This window comes from Astatotilapia calliptera, chromosome 9 (genome assembly GCF_900246225.1).
Source record: "Astatotilapia calliptera chromosome 9, fAstCal1.2, whole genome shotgun sequence".
NCBI classification, from domain to species: domain Eukaryota; kingdom Metazoa; phylum Chordata; class Actinopteri; order Cichliformes; family Cichlidae; genus Astatotilapia; species Astatotilapia calliptera.
The window spans coordinates 35,867,710-35,886,778 of NC_039310.1; the positions used below are offsets into that span (position 1 = coordinate 35,867,710).

Here is a 19,069-nt window from a genome sequence, read left to right on the forward strand (position 1 = left end):
AGATTCACAGATTGTACAGAGTGAGATGTTGGAAAAGATTAGTCTTTCTGGAAAAAAGTTTTTTTTTAAATTTTTTCTCTTCCTATATCAGTGTTCTCTGAACGGAGACACCTCGTACAAAAGAATACTGCAGCAGCGCTGTAATGGCAAACATAAGCAGAAGTGGCCATTTGATTATGTTACCAGCATCGCGTGAAGCAACTGGCATTGTGGATACACTGAGGCCTTCCATGGATGACTCAACTGAAATAGAGCAGCAACAAGCCAATGGATACTGCAAATGTTATCCCAAAAGATCCAGTATTAACTAACAGGTCAAAGATGGGTTGAGTTTTAATAAAAAAATATGTTCCCAAGAGACATAATTGCTCCACCATGGGTGTACCCCGTGCTGTCCTTCTGGATGGACATGCCTGAAGTCAAATGGCACCTTTTATTGCAGAAGAGTTATGTTCTGAACCCCTTTGAAATGACCATGCTGCTTGCACTAAGTCTGTGAGACATCCTTTAAAAGAAAGCCAATTTCGTCTCTTGTATCTGTTATCTCCTTCTTTTGGTCACTAGCTATAGTTCAGGGAAGGAAAGAAGCTCAACAAGTCTCTCCAGCACCACAGGCAAGTATAGCTCCTCATAACACCACACTAGTTCATTTCTCAATCTCTGTGGACAGACAAATGTCCAAACGGGATCCTAACCACTGCTTCCTGACGATAAATCTCACACCCTTGCCATCCGCTCAATGCAGACTGCAGATCTACAAAATAGGAATGTTAACTGTGGGCAGCTATTACTGGAGCTAGGGCTGCTCAATTAATCGAATTTTAATCACGATTACGATCTGGGCTTTCAACGATCATTAGAAATGACTGAGCCGATTATTAGCCCCTCCCTCATTTAAAGGCCGGTCCGTGAAAATATTGTCGGGCATAAACCGGTCCGTGGTGCAAAAAAGGTCGGAGACCGCTGATTAAGAGGACCCGAGGGAAGCTCGGAAAGCTAAGCAGAAGTTATTTGGAGAGGAGAGTGACTGCCGTTGGCTGAAAAGAGAGGTAAAAAAAACTTCAGTGGTGTTGCACACTATTTTATATTATTTTTTAAAGTCATTGTTAACCCTTTAAAGCCGGTCAGAGCAGCACGCTCCGTTTTGTGTAACTATTTTTAAATCCCTGTAGAACCTGAACCATGTAAGCTAGTGCAATAATTTGTTTTGCATATGAAACCGGAGGAGTTGTACTTACATCTGATGCCATCAGCTTGTCCTTGGCCACGGTTTCCTTCCACATAAAGCTTTGCAAATATTGCATAAAAAGTGCTTGCAGGAACAAAAACATAATATTCCAGAAACACGCTTTGCCGATCCGATCAGCTGTTCGTAACACTTCCCACAGTGAAACAGACGTCAGCGCGAACTATCACATGTCTGCAATTTGCTGGCCGAAACCGGAAGTGACTCATTTTCACGGAAATGTAGTTTTTTACTTGTAGGCCTTAAAAACCTATACTGGTCATGTTTGACTTTTCTGAATAGTTTCTGAGATGCTTAGAACTCGAATTGCACTGCTGGAAATAGTTTATTTTGATGCACCTGCTGTTTTCTTTGCAAATTTGCATCATATGATTGTTTTTTTCGTTTTTCCTGCAATATATAAAAATTGCTGTATCTCCAAAATAAAACTATGAAGACACTCAAAATAAATTTCCTGTTGTTGTAAACTATTTTTTGCAACTTTTTTGTATTTAAAGTTTTGAGGGATAAACCTCTTAAATTTCTCCAAGTAGAAATATATGTTAAAAAAACAAAAACGATTTTCAATTTTTTTGTAGTTTATTGCACTTTTTTGCAATTAATGTAGTTACTATGGACTTAATGCATACATATTATTAAAATATGGGCTATAACAGTTGTATAGCAACTTGAAATGCTCCCACAAATGGCACTACAACATGTAAAAAAAATAATATAAGCTCTGGCGGACTTGGTTCTATGGTAGGTCTTAAAGGGTTAAATAAATATCGTCAAATAATCGAGATCTCAATTTCAGTGAAAATAATCGTGATTATCATTTTTGCCATAATCGAGCAGCCCTAGATCACGGTTTCAAAGTGCTGCCTAGAAAGAAAAGATTTCACTCTTGCCAGTCGCCTTAAATGATAAAACTGGACTGGTCCAACTTAAAACCAAGGGCAGTAACAACGGGGTTTAAAATAAACTTCCAGGGGTTCCATATCAACAGAAGAGGACTCACAGGGGCCACTGGGTCCAAACACCAACAAATCTGTTTTCTTTTCATTCAAATTTAAAAAGTTTAGAGCCAACAAAGCTTTTTTTTTTTTTTCTTTCTGCCTGTCCCGTTTGGCTCTTTTGCATCAGAATTGTTGTCTAAAGGCAAAGAAAGATGCCCAACGGATTTACTTTACCAAATTGACCATCCCAGCCTTGCCGTAATGGTCCATTTGATTCACCTTTTATTGTTTATTTTATTTTCACTTGCTGAATACGGGACAGACTTGACTGGGGGAAAGAAGGGGAGAAAGAAAGAGGGAAAGAGAAACAGCTGAGAAGAGGGACGGGGGAGAAGGGCAAAAACCAAAAACCAACGGAATGAGCAGAAAAAGAAAAAAAAAGAAGAAAAAAAGAAAAAAAATGCATATATCAATCACCTGGGTCACCTGCTGAGAAAGAAAAAAGAAAACAAGCAGAAGAGAACAAGAGTAATAGAATAAACAACATCACAATGATATATGGGAATATGACAGTAAATACTAAATATTAAACATTAACAGAACACAGTGTGCTTTGAGGTAGGAGCCAAAAAGGGTGTAGTTTGTGGGTGTGATCACCCGTGTGTACACCTGCGAGCATGGACGCGCTTGTTTTTTTTAAAAAGGTTCCTCCATGTAATGATCTGCTAGAGGGTGTGGTGGGGCCACAGCCCCGTCCTCCAGGGCATGAAGCAGGTATGGAGGAGCTCAAAACTCCAGACATCCAGAGGCCCCCAGAACACAAGAGACCAAGGAAGACCAACAGAGGAGCAGCCGCGCCACTGTCCCAGAAAGAGCTGAGGAGAGTCCCAGATGAGGGCTCACTCAGCAACCGCGGAGCAGAAGCCAGGGGGAGTTGCAGTGACGCGCCCGTGAGCTCCGCCGGCAGCCAGCCGTGCCTGAGTGACCGAGCCCCAGGCCGAGAGGGCGGGGGCACCCCGCCTCCGAAGTGGCCCGAGCGAGCCCCAGGCTCCAGGCCCCGATAAGCAGCCGCCAAGGAGTGAGCCGGTGTGTACCTGGACGCCCATCCCCGGACACAAAGAACCACCAACGCACCGATGTCTGAGGGAGTCCGCCACTGGCAGGGGAAGTGGTGGTGGGGGGAGATAGACCTCCAAACCTTGGAGGGCCTGAGATGTCCCCAGAGAGGTGGCGCCTGACACCCAACCTGACATATAGACACAGACATACAGGCACACACAGATACAAACAAGCCAACCATACTTTAATGTCATCTAGGCATGTCAAGAGAGGTTTTATTCAGATGCCATCCTTCTGCTGCAGTGGCAAATAAATTTGGCAGTCATTCCTATATACTTGTCTTTGAGTGAAGATTTAAGGTGATAAGACATGTAAATAACTGCAACTTGAATCTGTACTGAAGCTCAGTATTTGACACAGATTAATAATGATTAATATAATAACTATAATATTGGCCATATTATATTTACATTACCAAAGTGATATGACTTTAGTCTCATGAACAACATCAGCTAATTGTTATTTACTAGCTAATCTTAAATGACTGTTCAGTACAGAAATGAAGCCCAAAAATCATGTTTTACTGTCCTGTGGTCTCAGCCTCAGATACTTATCAAATCACACAAAGCTCTTGTAGAAACAAACAAACAAATGAACAAAATATGTTCTCCTTCATTTCTGTCAAACAAAGTTGTATGACACGTTTCCAGCGGTTAGTATCATGGTTGCTAGGCAACCTGGGAAGCGCGACGGAGACTAGACCATCCCATACAGCCCATGTGTTGAGAAGGGTCTGGCTGCAGCCACTGTGGAGCTCCACAGTAACCGGATACATGTGACCTCCACAGTAGCCGGAAGCACGTGACCTCCACAGTAGCCGTAAACACGCATGGATACCGTGGAAGTCTTGCAAGTTGATCGCAAAGGTTGGGACAGAGTCTTTCTTAAATAAATTTGCCATTGGTGATTTCATAATTCTAGGAATCGTCTAGTTTTCTTACAATGATCATGTTGCCACTTTTTTTGCGTTACAACAACATTCCTTCTTATTTTAATGTTTTTTCATCGTGCTCCATGGCAGAGAAACACACAGATCAATATCTCATTGTCGGCACTGGGTCAAGCTGTCGTAGGTAAGTACATGCATTGTCTCATGACCAGAACGCTACCTGTTACATGTTAGATTTGTTCCTATCTGTGTGTGTATATTCTTTTCTTTGTGTACCTAGCCCCACAGGTGTGCATAGAAATCACAGAAACGGTGTTGAACCCAGCACCTTCAATGTCTGGTGACACTGGTAAAATTTCTTATTTTGAATAGTGATTGTCATATATAGGTGAAATAATAATCTTGCATTCATTATCTTGTTGTAGTTGATGGCTCATAAACGAATTTGTTACATGCTGTTTCAAATTAATTTCCTTTTATAAATAGTGCTTATTTTTCTTGCATTTGTATGCATTTAATATGCATTCTATGTAGTGTTTTGTCTGAAACCTGTTAAAATCCCTATAGAACCTCAGGAAAGAGTTGACAACAAGAAAGCCAATAGAAGGTCAACAGATGCAACTTTTCCTGACCTGTGTGGACCACCGTGCGAACTGGAGCAGCAGTATATTGCACACAGATGCCAGATAACGCAGTATTGGGGGGGGGGGGGTTGCAAATTTTGTCAGACTGACCTGTTTTAGATCATCAAATAATTTTTTAGACAATAAGCAAATTAAAAAAAACAAACATAGAACTTTTAAAAATTAACTTTTTAAATGCTCAATTAAAATATTAATTGTCATGGTCCGGGCGGGTACCTGCAGGTCTCCTACAGCGACTCCTCCTCTTGTAGGCGGAGATCGGTGGCTCCTCCCTGGCTGACCACCTGTGGGCAATTATGCCGGCAGAATATAAGACCTGCGCACTCAACCGATCATCATCTGAGTATCTGCTATCCCATGTTAGTCTAGTGGAGCATGATTGTTTTGTCCAGAACCCGTGAGACAACTTACCTGCTTTTCTTGTCCCCAGAGCTCCTGGAGTGGAGGTCTCGCCTCCCTCATCCCTGCTTTCCTGGACCTGGGCTACCTGCTGCTGGTACGACGTTGCCAACTGGCCCGCCACTCACTTGCCTGCCTCCCCCTCACCTCAACCGCATCCGGGCCTTCCGCCCCACCTGTCTTCCCCACCTGAAACCCAGTAAGGCAACTCAGTTTAATTGTGGAGGATCGCTGATCATCTGCTGGATCCCGTTGACTGTGCTCTCCTCTCATTACAGTGCCCGGCCACTTCACAGTCAGCCTCCACCTCCCCTCTGCCTCAGCTGTTCAGCGACATCCTAGAGTTGTCTAGGTCACCCTTAGTTAACATAGTTTATACTGCGTGCCTCTAGTGTGGTGGCGTCGTTTTGTTTTTTGCTTGTGTTTATTGTGAGGGGAAATAAACCTTTTGTTAATTTACTGTCTGTTTGGTTTCTGCACTTGTGTCCATCTCAGTTACCTCGTGCCGCTGGGCCGTGACAATTAATGACAAAAACATATACAAACCCACCTGACCCTGTATGAACAACTAATTATCCCCCACTTCTTAAAGCTTGAATTAACTGTGATCAATCATATTTTTTAGAAAGAAAAAAAAAACTTAAATACAACAAAAAAGTGTGAGAAACGGAAAGATCCAAAAAAGCAACACATGCCACAATCTAAAGAAACCCAAGAAGACATGAGAAGAAAATTCACTAACATTTATTAGTCTTAAAAGGGTTACAAAACAGTTTCTTACTCATGTAAACCACAGATAGAGCCACTCTCCAGGAGAGGGTGACAGACCAAAATTACTCCGACATCACATTAACGAATAGAGGAGGTCACAAAAGACCCAAACAAGATCCGAAGAACTCCAGCCCTCACTTGTTTTAGTTAAGGTTACTAGTCATGAGTCAATAATAGGAAATCAACTGAGAACAAATAGCATCTGTCCATGGGAGAATTCCCAGCTCACCAAAACGAACACAAAGGCTCCTCTCACATTTCATTTATCTTGATGATACTTAAGACTTTCGGGAAAATATTCTGTGGGCTGGCTGGCATGATATGTTTTGAGATCTTTTGAGTTTGTGTTATTAAGGTTTTTGTAAGTCTATATACACTGAACAAAAATATAAACGTAACACTTTTGTTTTTGCTCCCATTTTTCATGAGCTTAACTTAAAGATTCGAAATATTTTCTACATACACAAAGGACCCATTACTCTCAAATATTGTTCACAAATCTGTCTAAATCTGTGTTAGTGAAAACTTCTCCTTTGCTGAGATAATCCATCCCACCTCACAGGTGTGGCATGTCAAGGTGCTGATTAGACAGCATGATTATTGCACAGGTGTGCCTTAGACTGCCCACAATAAAAGACCACTCTGAAATATGCAGTATGATCACACAGCACAATGCTACAGATGTTGCAGCTTTTGAGGGAGCGTGCAGTTGGCATGCTGACAGCAGGAATGTCTACCAGAACTGTTGCCTATGAATGTTCATTTCTCTGCCATAAACCATCTTCAAAGGCATTTCAGAGGATTTGGCTGTACATCCAACTGGCCTCACAATCACAGACCACATGTAACCCACACCAGCCCAGGACCTCCACATCCAGTATGTTCACCTCCAGGATGGTCGACCAGGTGGAGACCAGCCACCTGGACAGCTGCAGCAACAATCGGTTTGCATAACCAAAGAATTTCTGCAAAAACTGTCAGAAACTGTCTCAGGGAAGCTTATCTGCATGTTTGTGGTCCTCATCCGGGTCTGGACCTGACTGCAGTTCATCGTTGTAACCAACTTGAGTGGGCAAATGCTCACATACAAAATCCAAAACACATGCAAACTCCAAAACACGTACAAAATCTAAAACATGCAAACTCCAAAACACTTGCAAAATCCAAAACACATGTAAATTCCAAAACACATGCAAACTCCAAAACACGTACAAAATCCAAAACACATGCAAACTCCAAAACACGTGCAAACTCCAAAACACGTACAAAATCCAAAACACATGCAAACTCCAAAACACGTACAAAATCCAAAACATGCAAACTCCAAAACACGTACAAAATCCAAAACACATGTAAATTCCAAAAGACATGCAAACTCCAAAACACTTACAAAATACAAAACACGTGGAAACCCCAAAACACTCACGGACCGGTACATACCACAGTTAATTTTTTTTTATTCTTTTGTTGTATTTATCCGCGACACCTTAAAGGTCGTTCCCTGAAAATATTGTCTGACATTAAAGTGGTCTGTGGTGCAAAAAAGGTTGGGGACTCCTGCTGTACAGTACAGAATGCATTTAGCTTGTCGAATTTACATAAATCTTCGATCGCTAGCAGTGTAACTCTGAAGTGCTGTACTGTATGTTTGTAAGTTTTCTCCCAAACAAACACAACAATGCCGACGAAACGTTTTGCACCCTCAAATGCACCTTTTGGTTTCATTCCATAATACTGGACTTATGTTTCTACGAAGGTTTGAACTCTAAGAGTGTTTAAACAAAAGAGAAAAGTGTGAACATGTTAATGCCTGTCTGAGAAAAGTGTATAAAGCATGTAGTGAGGGGTTTTACAGTCTTAACATCTACAATAATTGTAAAAAAATAAAGTTGGCTACTTCATGGATTTCACCTACCGCGGGTTATTTTTAGAACGTAACACCAGCGATAAACGAGGGACTGCTGTATTATTAATAGTAGTGTCTGGGACATCTAATTGATTAACATCAACATTGATTATTATGCACTATTATTTTTGTTCAAGGAGAGCAAAAAATATAAAACTCTCTCAGCTTGTTTGTTGCCAAAAATGGCCACTTTTTGTGTATGTTCACAAAATGCTAAAATTAAAACATTTATCTATTTTTACCGACGTGACTCTTTAAAATAGCACCAGTCCTTTTCATCAAAATCAAAATTGTATCTAAATTTTTTACTCTTTATAGCCAGTTAGGTTATATATTACCATTAATTTTTCAGATAAAACGGTGAAAAAGTTTTCATGAAACTTCCTTTTTTTCCCCATCTGAGCATCGGGGAAAAGGCTGTCTTGCAATTGTTGAGGTCACTAGTGTGTGCCCCATTTCTTCCAGGATCACTCTCTTTATAGGTTTTAGTGGACTCCTAGTACTGCAAAGTGGTTTCATGGTACAAAGGGATTGTATTCCAAGATCTGGGAGACTGTAGAAATCAGCAGTGATGCCCTTCCTATCATCTTTCCAGAAAAATAAGTGATCTGGAAGCTGTTAGTACGGTGGCCCCTAGAGACAAAGCACGTACAAACTCCAACACACTTGCAAACTCCAAAACACATGCAAATTCCAAAACACGTGCAAACTAAAAAACACATGCAAACTCCAAAACACGTACAAACTCCAAAACACGTACAAACTCCAAAACACATGCAAACTCCAAAACACTTGCTAAATCCAAAACACATGCAAACTCCAAAACACTTGCTAAATCCAAAACACTTGCAAACTCAAAAACATTTGCAAACTCCAAAACACGTACAAACTCCAAAACACTTGCAAAATCCAAAACACTTGCTAAATCCAAAACACTTGCAAACTCAAAAACATTTGCAAACTCCAAAACACATGCAAATTCCAAAACACTTGCAAACTAAAAAACACATGCAAACTCCAAAACACTTGCGAAATCCAAAACACATGCCAACTCCAAAACACTTGCAAACTAAAAAACGCATGCAAACTCCAAAACACGTACAAACTCCAAAACACTTGCAAAATCCAAAACACTTGCAAACTCAAAAACACTTGCAAACTCAAAAACACATGCAAATTCCAAAACACAACGGAAGTGCTCCAGGACGCTAGGGGCAGTGTTGAGCTTTTGTTACCTAGTAACTACACAAGCCAGGAAGTACCAATGACCGGATTTGGGTTTTGCAGCCTTAAAGGCTGCATTTTAAGGCCGATTACGTCACAGCGACAAGAGAAGGCTGTCCCAATTCAAAGGCTGCACGAAATGCGGCCCTCAAATGCGTCCTTAATTTCCCTGAATTTTAAGGATGGGTCGGTGTAGCCTTCATGGCCCAACATATCCCAGACTTCATAGTGCGGTGGTGGTGTGGATAATTTTGCCGAAAAAAGCAGTGGAAGTGGAGCGGAGGAAGAGTAAACTTTCAGAAGTAAGCACTGAATATTATGTCACCTATTTATGTGCAAATGTTTAATAAGGAAGAACATTAAACCATTATTGTTGGCCACATGTCGGGAAAGTTATGTGACATTAGCGATGTCTGTACTTTCAGAAATAACTTGGTTTTAAAGCCTTTACTTTAAAAAAATATATATATAGTCGACCTTAATCTTACAGAGATTGTGATGATTTTATGGATAATTAAAGTCAGTCATATATCCACAAACACAACAAGCTGAAAGTCAGTGATGCTGCTCGGTTTGCAGTCCTGAATATCACGGCACAAGCAGGATTTACTGCACTGTTAATGTTAGCTATGTTATATTGCTGCCTCTGTTCGGTGGTGTCGAGCCAAACGGACTTTAACGTGTGTTTGAACGAGCTGACGGTTCACTCGTTAAGCTGAAAGAAAGATGCTTTAATCGCAGGAGTCACACATGTGTTCACTGTACCATCTGGGAACTCTTCTTGTTTCGTAATAACACAAACACTAAATCCTCCTTCTTTTGTGCTGTTTTGTAGCAGTGTATACACCTGAGACTTTAACCTGTCTGTCTGTCCTGCACTCGCTCTCTGTTTCTTTCTCTCTGATTGTGTAATAAAAGTATGAACATGTGTTTATAAGTCACACTTGTGTTTGAATCCTGCAGCTTATCACACATTTGATTTCCATGTGTGACAACTTCAAGTGTCCAGAGTGAAGACAGACTGAGGGACACACTGCTGCACATCATCTGTGAGGCTTTGCACCCCTGATGATCCACCAGGACAAACTCAACAGTGTGTGAGGAAGAGGAGGAGGAAGAGCCAGCAGCAGCTAACAGATGGAGAGAATAGACAGACTGTTCCCTGTTTGTGAAGGACTGCTAGGAAGGTTTAGAAAAACTAATTGTCTGTCCTGAATCAGTCTTATTAGGTAATGTTCAAATAATTTAATCATTCCAGTGTTTTCAGTGTGGGAGAAAGTACTCAGGGCCTTCAAGTTACACACTATGAAAGGCAGCAACAAGTTTAATGTTCAGAAACCTAAATTTTGTATCAGCAGCAGAATGGAGCTAAAATAAATGTTGGTTTCAGTTCTATGAAGCTTTGAGTATTTTGGATCAGTAGCTGCTGTGTTTGTTGCATCATATTGCTGTAATTGTTTATATGCTTTATATATTCTGAGGTAAGTTGATCTATAGTGTTACATCATATTCTATAAGGATGTTATGTGTTTGTTTACTTTCTGCCCAGTTTGACCCATTTAGCAGAAGTCAGCCTGTTTAAGGCTCTGATATCTATTCTGTATGACTTAAAGCAGTTATGACATGGTCTGATTTTCTCACCCAATAAAGGAATATTTCATATATCAGTCTACTCTTCATTTTATCAGAAACAGTTATCACAGCTTGTACATTTTCTTTTTATAAATATATGTAAGCAATGAGCCAAATTTAGTAATGCCAACACACTGAAGGAACAACATTTGTCTCTTATATATGATACACCTATATATGCACTGTCAAAGATACTTGTCTTTGAGTGAAGATTTAAGGTGATAAGACATATAAATAACTGCAACTTGAATCTGTACCGAGGCTCAGTATTTGACACAGAGTTCATGTTCACTGCTGTAATAGCTAATAATGATTAATATAATAACTAGAATATTGGCCATATTATATTTACATTACCAAAGTGATATGACTTTAGTCTCATGAACAACATCAGCTAATTCTTATTTACTAACTAATCTTGAAATAACTGTTCAGTACAGAAATGAAGCCCAAAAATCATGTTTTACTGTCCTGTGGTCTCAGCCTCAGATACTTATCAAATCACACAAAGCTCTTGTAGAAACAAACAAACAAATGAACAAAATATGTTCTCCCTCATTTCTGTCAAACAAAGTTGTATGACACGTTTCCAGCGGTTAGTATCATGGTTGCTAGGCAACCTGGGAAGCGCGACGGAGACTAGACCGTCCCATACAGACAAACTTGCCGTTTATTTTGCAAATCGAGCTCAACACTGCCCCTAGCGTCCTGGAGCACTTCCGTTGTGTTTTGGAATTTCCATGTGTTTTGGAGTTTGCAAGTGTTTTGGAGTTTGCAAGTGTTTTGGAGTTTGCAAGTGTTTTGGAGTTTGCATGTGTTTTGGAGTTTGTACGTGTTTTGGAGTTTGCATGTGTTTTTTAGTTTGCAAGTGTTTTGGAGTTTGTACGTGCTTTGTCTCTAGGGGCCACCGTATGTTAGGCTTACTTACAGCAGCAGCACTTTCTGCACCTGCATAAACTCCAGGACACATTTACTAACGGTGTTTGTTGCTGTATGTGCTGCAGCTTTGAATTTTTTAATAATATATATTTTGTTAATATTTTGGCTATGGTGTCTTGTTATGAAATGTACAAGAGTAAAAGTGTTTTTAGCATGTGCTTCAAAGCTAAGTTTGACTGGGAAACTCAAAGCTCAATAGTCTGTATCAACAGAAATTCACTGCAGCCTATGTAATATTTCATGCGTCATAATTTATTCTACTCTATCTTGCAAATACATATTTGTGTGGCAATGTCATGCACAACACACACAACTATTAGATCCTTAAGATCAAACCCGTGTCATTCTTTTGGTCCACTGCAGTGCAGTAGTCAAAAAAAAAAGAATAAGTGTCCACAAATGGCCAGGATAGAGCCCAGAGTGTTAATGTTTAAAATGTATAAAAATATTATTGATTACAATTCTTTACTGTTAATATCAACAATAAGCTTTTTATTTTGAAATTACAAGTTTAAAAAAATGCTGTTACATTTACATTTAATGCTGTTACACTGTAATCCTTTATTATAAGTATGGACATAGAATCAAGTGAACAACATTTTGAAATAAGTTTAATTGAAATTTTGTACTATGCAAAAAACAACAACAACAACAACATATTAAACAAACAAACAAACCAACCAACAAACAAACACAGCCAGTGCCTTCATTTGTCCATTACATGTCAGACATAGCACTGACCCTTAGTCCCTGCTCATCAGAGGACCAAAAAACTGTGGAGCAACGAGGCTGTGGAGGAGCTTCGCACGTGTTTGGAGACCACAGACTGGGACACAATGAAGGCTGCTTCTAACAGCTTGGACGAGTTTACGGACACTGTCACCTCCTATATCCACTTCTGTGAGGACAGCATTGTGCCATCACGCACCAGGGTGAGTTATAACAATGACAAACCCTGGTTTACTCCTAAACTCAAAAAGCTGTGGCTGGAAAAGAGTAAGGCGTTCAGAAGCGGAGACAGGGACTGCTACAGAGAGGCCAAGTACAGGTTCACTAAGGAAGTGGACATTGCCAAACATCAGCACTCTGAGAAGATGCAGCAGCAGATCTCAGAGAATGACTCGGCCTCTGTGTGGAAAGGTTTTAGGAATATTACAAACTACAAGCCTAAAACCCCCCACTCCACTGATGACTTGCTCTTAGCCAACACCCTCAACGACTTCTACTGTCGTTTTGACGAGCCATCAGGCAGCCTTCACACCTCCAACGACCCCAACAATAGAGGCACTTTGGACACTCATTCCCCCACCTCTCCCCCCTCCATAGAGCCATCACCACCTTCAAACTGTTTACCTGCAACACCCCTCACCCCACACAAAAGAGGATTTCACACCACCTCCTCCGACCACAACTCTTCATATTCATGAAGCAGATGTGAGGAAGCAATTTAGGAGTCTGAATGCTCGGAAAGCTCCCGGCCCAGACGGTGTGTCTCCTGCCACCCTCAGACACTGTGCAAACGAGCTGGCCCCAGTGTTTTCTGGCATCTTCAACTCCTCACTGCAGGCATGTCATGTGCCTGCCTGCTTCAAGTCCTCTACCATAATCCCTGTCCCCAAGAAACCTAGGATCACTGGACTAAATGACTACAGACCCGTGGCTCTGACATCTGTGGTCATGAAGTCATTTGAGCGCCTGGTTCTCTCCCATCTCAAGACCCTCACGGCCCCCCTCCTGGACCCCCTGCAGTTTGCATATAGAGCCAACAGGTCTGTAGACGACGCCATCAACATGGCCCTACACTTCATCCTGCAGCATCTGGACTCCCCAGGAACCTACGCCAGGATCCTGTTTGTGGACTTCAGCTCTGCCTTCAACACCATCCTTCCAGACCATCTCCGAGGCAAGCTTTCCCAGATGAATGTGCCTGATCCCATCTGCCGGTGGATCACTGACTTCCTGACGGACAGGAAGCAGCACGTGAGGCTGGGAAAGAATGTCTCGGACTCCCGGACCATCAGCACCGGCTCCCCTCAGGGCTGTGTTCTTTCTCCTCTGCTCTTCTCCCTGTACACCAACTGCTGCACCTCCACCCACCAGTCTGTCAAGCTAATCAAGTTCGCAGATGACACCACCGTCATTGGGTTGAACGTCTGGTGTCTTGGTGCAGCCACAACAACCTGGTGCTGAATGCCCAGAAGACAGTGGAGATTATTGTGGACTTCAGGAAGCACACAGCCCCACTCCCCCCCATCATCCTGACTGACACCCCCATCACCTCTGTGGACTCATTCCGCTTCCTGGGTACCACCATCACCCAGGACCTGAAGTGGGAGCCCACCATCACCTCCGTCATCAAGAAAGCCCAGCAGAGGATGTACTTCCTGAGGCAGCTGAAGAAATTCAACCTGCCAACACGGACGATGACGCAATTCTACACTGCAATCATCGAGTCCATCCTCACCTCCTCCATCACCGTGTGGTACGCTGGAGCCACTATCAGGGACAAACAGAGACTGCAGCGTGTTGTGCGCTCTGCTGAGAAGGTGATTGGCTGCAGACTCCCATCTCTGCAGGACCTGTACACCTCCAGGACTCTGCGACGTGCAGCCCGGATCTCAGCTGACCCTTCTCACCCTGGACACAGTCTGTTTGACCTGCTCCCCTCAGGCAGGAGGCTCCGGTCCATTCGCACCAGAACCTCTCGCCACAAGAACAGTTTCTTCCCCTCTGCTGTGGGACACATGAACAATAACCACATGACTGTCCCCGCCACTAACACATGACCCTACGCTGTGTCACTGCATCATTTCATGCCTGGCACTGATCACCACCTGCACTCATGTATATATCTTTCTACGTAGCACTCATAGCACTCATAATTCTTATTCTCATGTATACATGTCTGGCACTGATCACCACCTGCACTCATGTATATATCTTTCTACGTAGCACTCATAATTCTTATTCTCATGTATATATCTCATGTATATCTCATGCACATATCTTTCTTTCTACATAGCACTTTAATTCTTATTGTCTGCACTGAAGCACCGCAGCAATTTCCTAATGTTGTAAACCTCAACATCTGGCAATAAACCCATTCTGATTCTCTGATTCTCTGATTCTCTGATTCTGATCAGCACATGCTTTCAAAAAGAGCTCTATGTCCTCTGCAAACTGAAAAACAGAGAGGAACAAGTCCCTTGCTCCAGTGTCTTCTTCCTCTGACATGTCTCTTAAGACCCTCTGCTGGTCCCCTTGATTTAAAGACAGATATTTTGGCATTGTTACGTGTCCACGGAAAAGTGCCTTATTTTGGACAACCCACTGCACAGCAGGACGCAGATCTTCAACAACTGCTGGCTCCTGTGTCAGGCAAATGGGGATAAAAACATAGTTATTTCTCTGTTGCAGAACAGTTTTTTAACAGTTATTCAAATGTCACTAACCATGTAATTACACTACTGTTTAAAGTGAATACTGACCTGACTTCCTGGAACTTGCGCTTTTTCAGTCTGAAAATGGGCACGTGTTGTCCTTCAAGCACAGCTTTGGCTTCCTCTCTCCAGTGTGCAAATAGCTTGCCAGAGATTAACAGAAAATGTTGATATTGTTAAGGTGTGTAAACTTTGACACAACATAGAACAGAAGTCAAAATATAAATACCTCCTGAGATCAAAGTTCTCCATCAACAGCAAGCACCACCATTTACGCAAGTAGGGCATGTCTGACTGTAAAATATTAATATGAAACATATTTAACAACTTTCAAAAGATTCAAGACTCCATTGCTGTGAAAGTAAATAGAATACTTACTATAGTATAGTCAAATGAAGCATCCAGTGCCACGTACAGGGTAGACTATTTGGAAGAAAAAATAAAAATGTCATTTTTTTTACAAGCTTAAATTAGCTTCTGAATCTCAAGAAGACAAGAGAAAAATTACCATCAGCATGAAGATCCCACAGTCAACTCCATCGTCTTGGCTTGGAAAACCCTGTATTACATTGAAAATAAAGGCTCGTTAATAAAATCCCTTAAAAGAAGACTAGTGTAATTCATATTATTCACCATACCTTCAAGTCAAAGCTCTTTTTTTCTGACCACTGCCCGGGAATGATCTTCACTGCAAGATACCTTTTTTTTTTAAGACAGTTACAGTCACAAGTTAACAGATGTCATCATGATGGGTGTGAAATGTTTATTGCTAATAGCACCAACTGTAACTACAGGCCTTAGGAACACGACCTCAACAAAACAGCATAACAAAATGAAAAAGTACAGTCACATGCTCACAGTTGGTCAAAATAAAGCATTTACATCTTTAAGTTAAGGTTGGCATATTTTATAAACTAATTTTTAATGGTGTTTTATGTTAAACTAGAACATTTGAAGACCCTATTTATGTCTGAAACTCATCTAAAGACAGCATCACTGACTTGATCATAATCTGAAGATGAGAAATAGAATAAAATGTTGAATCATCATGCTGATATATCCATCCATCCATCCATTCGCTTCCGCTTATCCTTTTCAGGGTCGCGGGGGGCGCTGGAGCCTATCCCAGCTGTCATAGGGCGACAGACTGGACAGGTCGCCATTCACCACTCCTGCTTGCACGCCTGCCACGCAGCCAACCATGACAGAACGACGCAACCATCAAATGGATCCTGCGGACTCACGGTCTCAGTATCTCGCGCAGTTGTGGAATTACTGCCGGGAAGTAATCCACGCTGAGGACACCCCCAAGAGACTCCATCAGGTGGTCTTTTTTGACAACTTTTTGTCTTCCACCCTCTGCACAGCTGGTTTTTTGGACATTAACAGATTAAAACAACTAATAACAGCTCTGAGAGCCAGGATATGCTTCGAACTGTTTGGCATGGGCGGTCCAGGCAAGGAAGGGTCAGCTACCCTCCTGGAAGCCCTCGCTGCCTGGTATTCTCAGCATCAGCATCTTTTCCCATCCAGATTTATCACTAAATCATTCTATCCTCCCTTAAGAGAGGGACTGCGTCCTCGTTGCCTTCACCCCAGTACACCAGTGTCACCTGTGTCTCCAGTAGCTCAGCTCCCAGTGTCGCCTGCTCAGCAGCCACTCTCGGCTCAGGCTCCTGTGTCGCCTCTGTGTCAGCCAGTGGCCTCCATGACGGCTGGCTTAGTGATCTCTTCTGCTGGAGGGTCCGAGGGACCGCTCCGGCCTTCGTCTCCTGTTTCCGCTGGAGGGTCCGAGGGACCGCTCCGGCCTTTGCTTCCTGCCTCGCCTGCTGTTGCTCCATCACCTGCTCAGCCTTCTGTTCAGCCGGTGGTCTCTGTACCTACTGATTATGCCACGTCAGCTGGAGGGCCCGAGGAGCCCGTCCAGCCTCATGCCTCGTCAGCTGGAGGGCCCGAGGAGCCCGTCCAGCCTCATGCCACGTCAGCTGGAGGGCCCGGGGAGCCCGTCCAGCTTCCTGCCTCGTCGGCTGGGGGGCCCGAGGAGCCCGTCCAGCCGCCTGCTGCAGCTCCATCATCATCCTCGCCTGCTGCAGCTCCATCATCATCCTCGCCTGGCCCAGCCTCCGTGTCTTCAGCCTCGCCTGGCCCAGCCTCCGTGTCTTCAGCCTCGCCTGGCCCAGCCTCAGGGTCCTCCGCATCGCCTGGCCCGGCCTCTGCCTGTGCTTCGCCTGGTCCGGCCCCGCCGTCGCCTGGTACGGCCCCGCCGTCGCCGGGTCCGTCTGTTCCTGCCTCGTCATCGCCTGGTCCGGCCCTGTCATCGCCTGGTCCTGCCTCGTCTGGTCCTGCCTCGTCTGGTCCTGTGCCCACCGGGCCTCAGCCAGTATGCTTGACACTGGAGCGCCGCCGCTGCCTTCCGCGCAGCCGGCCCCCTGAACTGCTCCGTCGTCTCCTTCGTCGCCGCCGCTGCCTTCCGCGCGGTCGGCCCCCTGGACTGCTCCGTCGTCTCCTTCGTCGCCGCCGCTGCCTTCCGCGCAGTCGGCCCCCTGAACTGCTCCGTCGTCTCCTTCGTCGCTGCCGTTGCCTTCCACGCGGTCGGCCCCCTGAACTGTTTGGACTCCTGTGCTGTCGGCCCCCTGAACTCTTCTGTTTTGGACTCCATTTTTCTTGTGCTTCGGTGTTTTTGTTTCGTGCTCTCCTTCCTGGGCCCCCGCCACCCGCCCTGGTCGGGTTGTTTTCTGTTTTGGGCGGTTTTTTTTTTTTTTTTTTTTCTTGTGTTGGGCTGTCGGGAGCCAGCCCTTGGGGGTAGGGTACTGTCAGGGTCCTGGGTCTCCTGACCCAGCGTTTTAGTTCATTGTGATTTTTGTATTATTGTACTTGGTGTGAGTTTCTATGGTTTCTAGTTTCGATCCCTTGCCCTTCATGTTTCTCTATGTCCCCTCTGTTCTGTGTAAGTCTGTGTCTGCATGTTTGAGTTCCCCTCTGTGTCTCTCGGTTCTTAGAGTCCTCTGCCTTATGGTTTATGTCTCTGTGTTTCTTAGTTGCTGTCTCCACTGTGTCAAGTTCGCGTCTCTGTGTGATCCTTCCTGTTTTACTTTGTAGGTCCGTGTCTTATGTGAATGTGTCCTGCTTTGCTTGTCTCGTCAGTTCTAATTTCCCCCAGCTGTGCCCTCCTTCTGTGTCTCATTCTCCTCATTACTTCCCAGTGTATTTAGACCCTGTGTTTCTCTGAGTCAGTGTTGCGTCGTACCCTCAACAAGCTGTGTGTGTTTTGCCTCCGTGTTACCAGTGTTTTGTTTCCAGTTCCAGTTCAGTGTTTTCTGCTTCAGTGTTTTAGTCCACCAGCGTTTTTGTTTGTCTTTTGATGCCTTTAGTTAGTAAGAGGGTTTCCAGCAAAAAAGCTGCTCTTTAAGTTGAACTTCTGTGTCTGAGTCCTGCATTTTGGATCCACCACTCCTGCTTGCACGCCTGCCACGCAGCCAACCATGACACTTCTACTTGTTTTCTTTTTTCTTTCTCAGCAGGTGATCCAGGTGATCGATATATGGATTATTATTTTTTTCTGCCCATTCTGTTGGTTTTTGTTTTTTGCCCCTCTCCCCCGTCCCTCTTCTCGGCTGTTTCTCTTTCCCTCTTTCTTTCTCCCCTTCTTTCCCAATAAAATAAACAATAAAAGGTGAATCAAATGGACCATTACGGCAAGGCTGGGATGGTCAATTTGGTAAAGTAAATCCGTTGGGCATCTTTCTTTGCCTTTAGACAACAATTCTGATGGCAAAAGAGCCAAACGGGACAGGCAGAAAGAAAAAAAAAAAAAAAAAGCTTTGTTGGCTCTAAACTTTTTAAATTTGAATGAAAAGAAAACAGATTTGTTGGTGTTTGGACCCAGTGGCCCCTGTGAGTCCTCTTCTGTTGATATGGAACC

At 43.4% G+C, this 19,069-nt stretch overlaps 2 long non-coding RNA genes across 2 annotated transcripts; both read left to right on the forward strand.

Moving 5' to 3' along the window:
- The first annotated feature begins 3,941 nt into the window (after positions 1 to 3,941).
- On the forward strand, positions 3,942 to 4,838 carry LOC113029822 (uncharacterized). The gene is made up of 3 exons (XR_003273508.1): positions 3,942 to 4,169; positions 4,325 to 4,541; positions 4,760 to 4,838. It is a non-coding gene; the product is annotated as an uncharacterized LOC113029822 (long non-coding RNA).
- A 215-nt stretch (positions 4,839 to 5,053) lies between these two features.
- LOC113029835 (uncharacterized) lies at positions 5,054 to 6,294 on the forward strand. The gene is made up of 3 exons (XR_003273510.1): positions 5,054 to 5,195; positions 5,267 to 5,434; positions 5,514 to 6,294. It is a non-coding gene; the product is annotated as an uncharacterized LOC113029835 (long non-coding RNA).
- Positions 6,295 to 19,069: the final 12,775 nt, after the last annotated feature.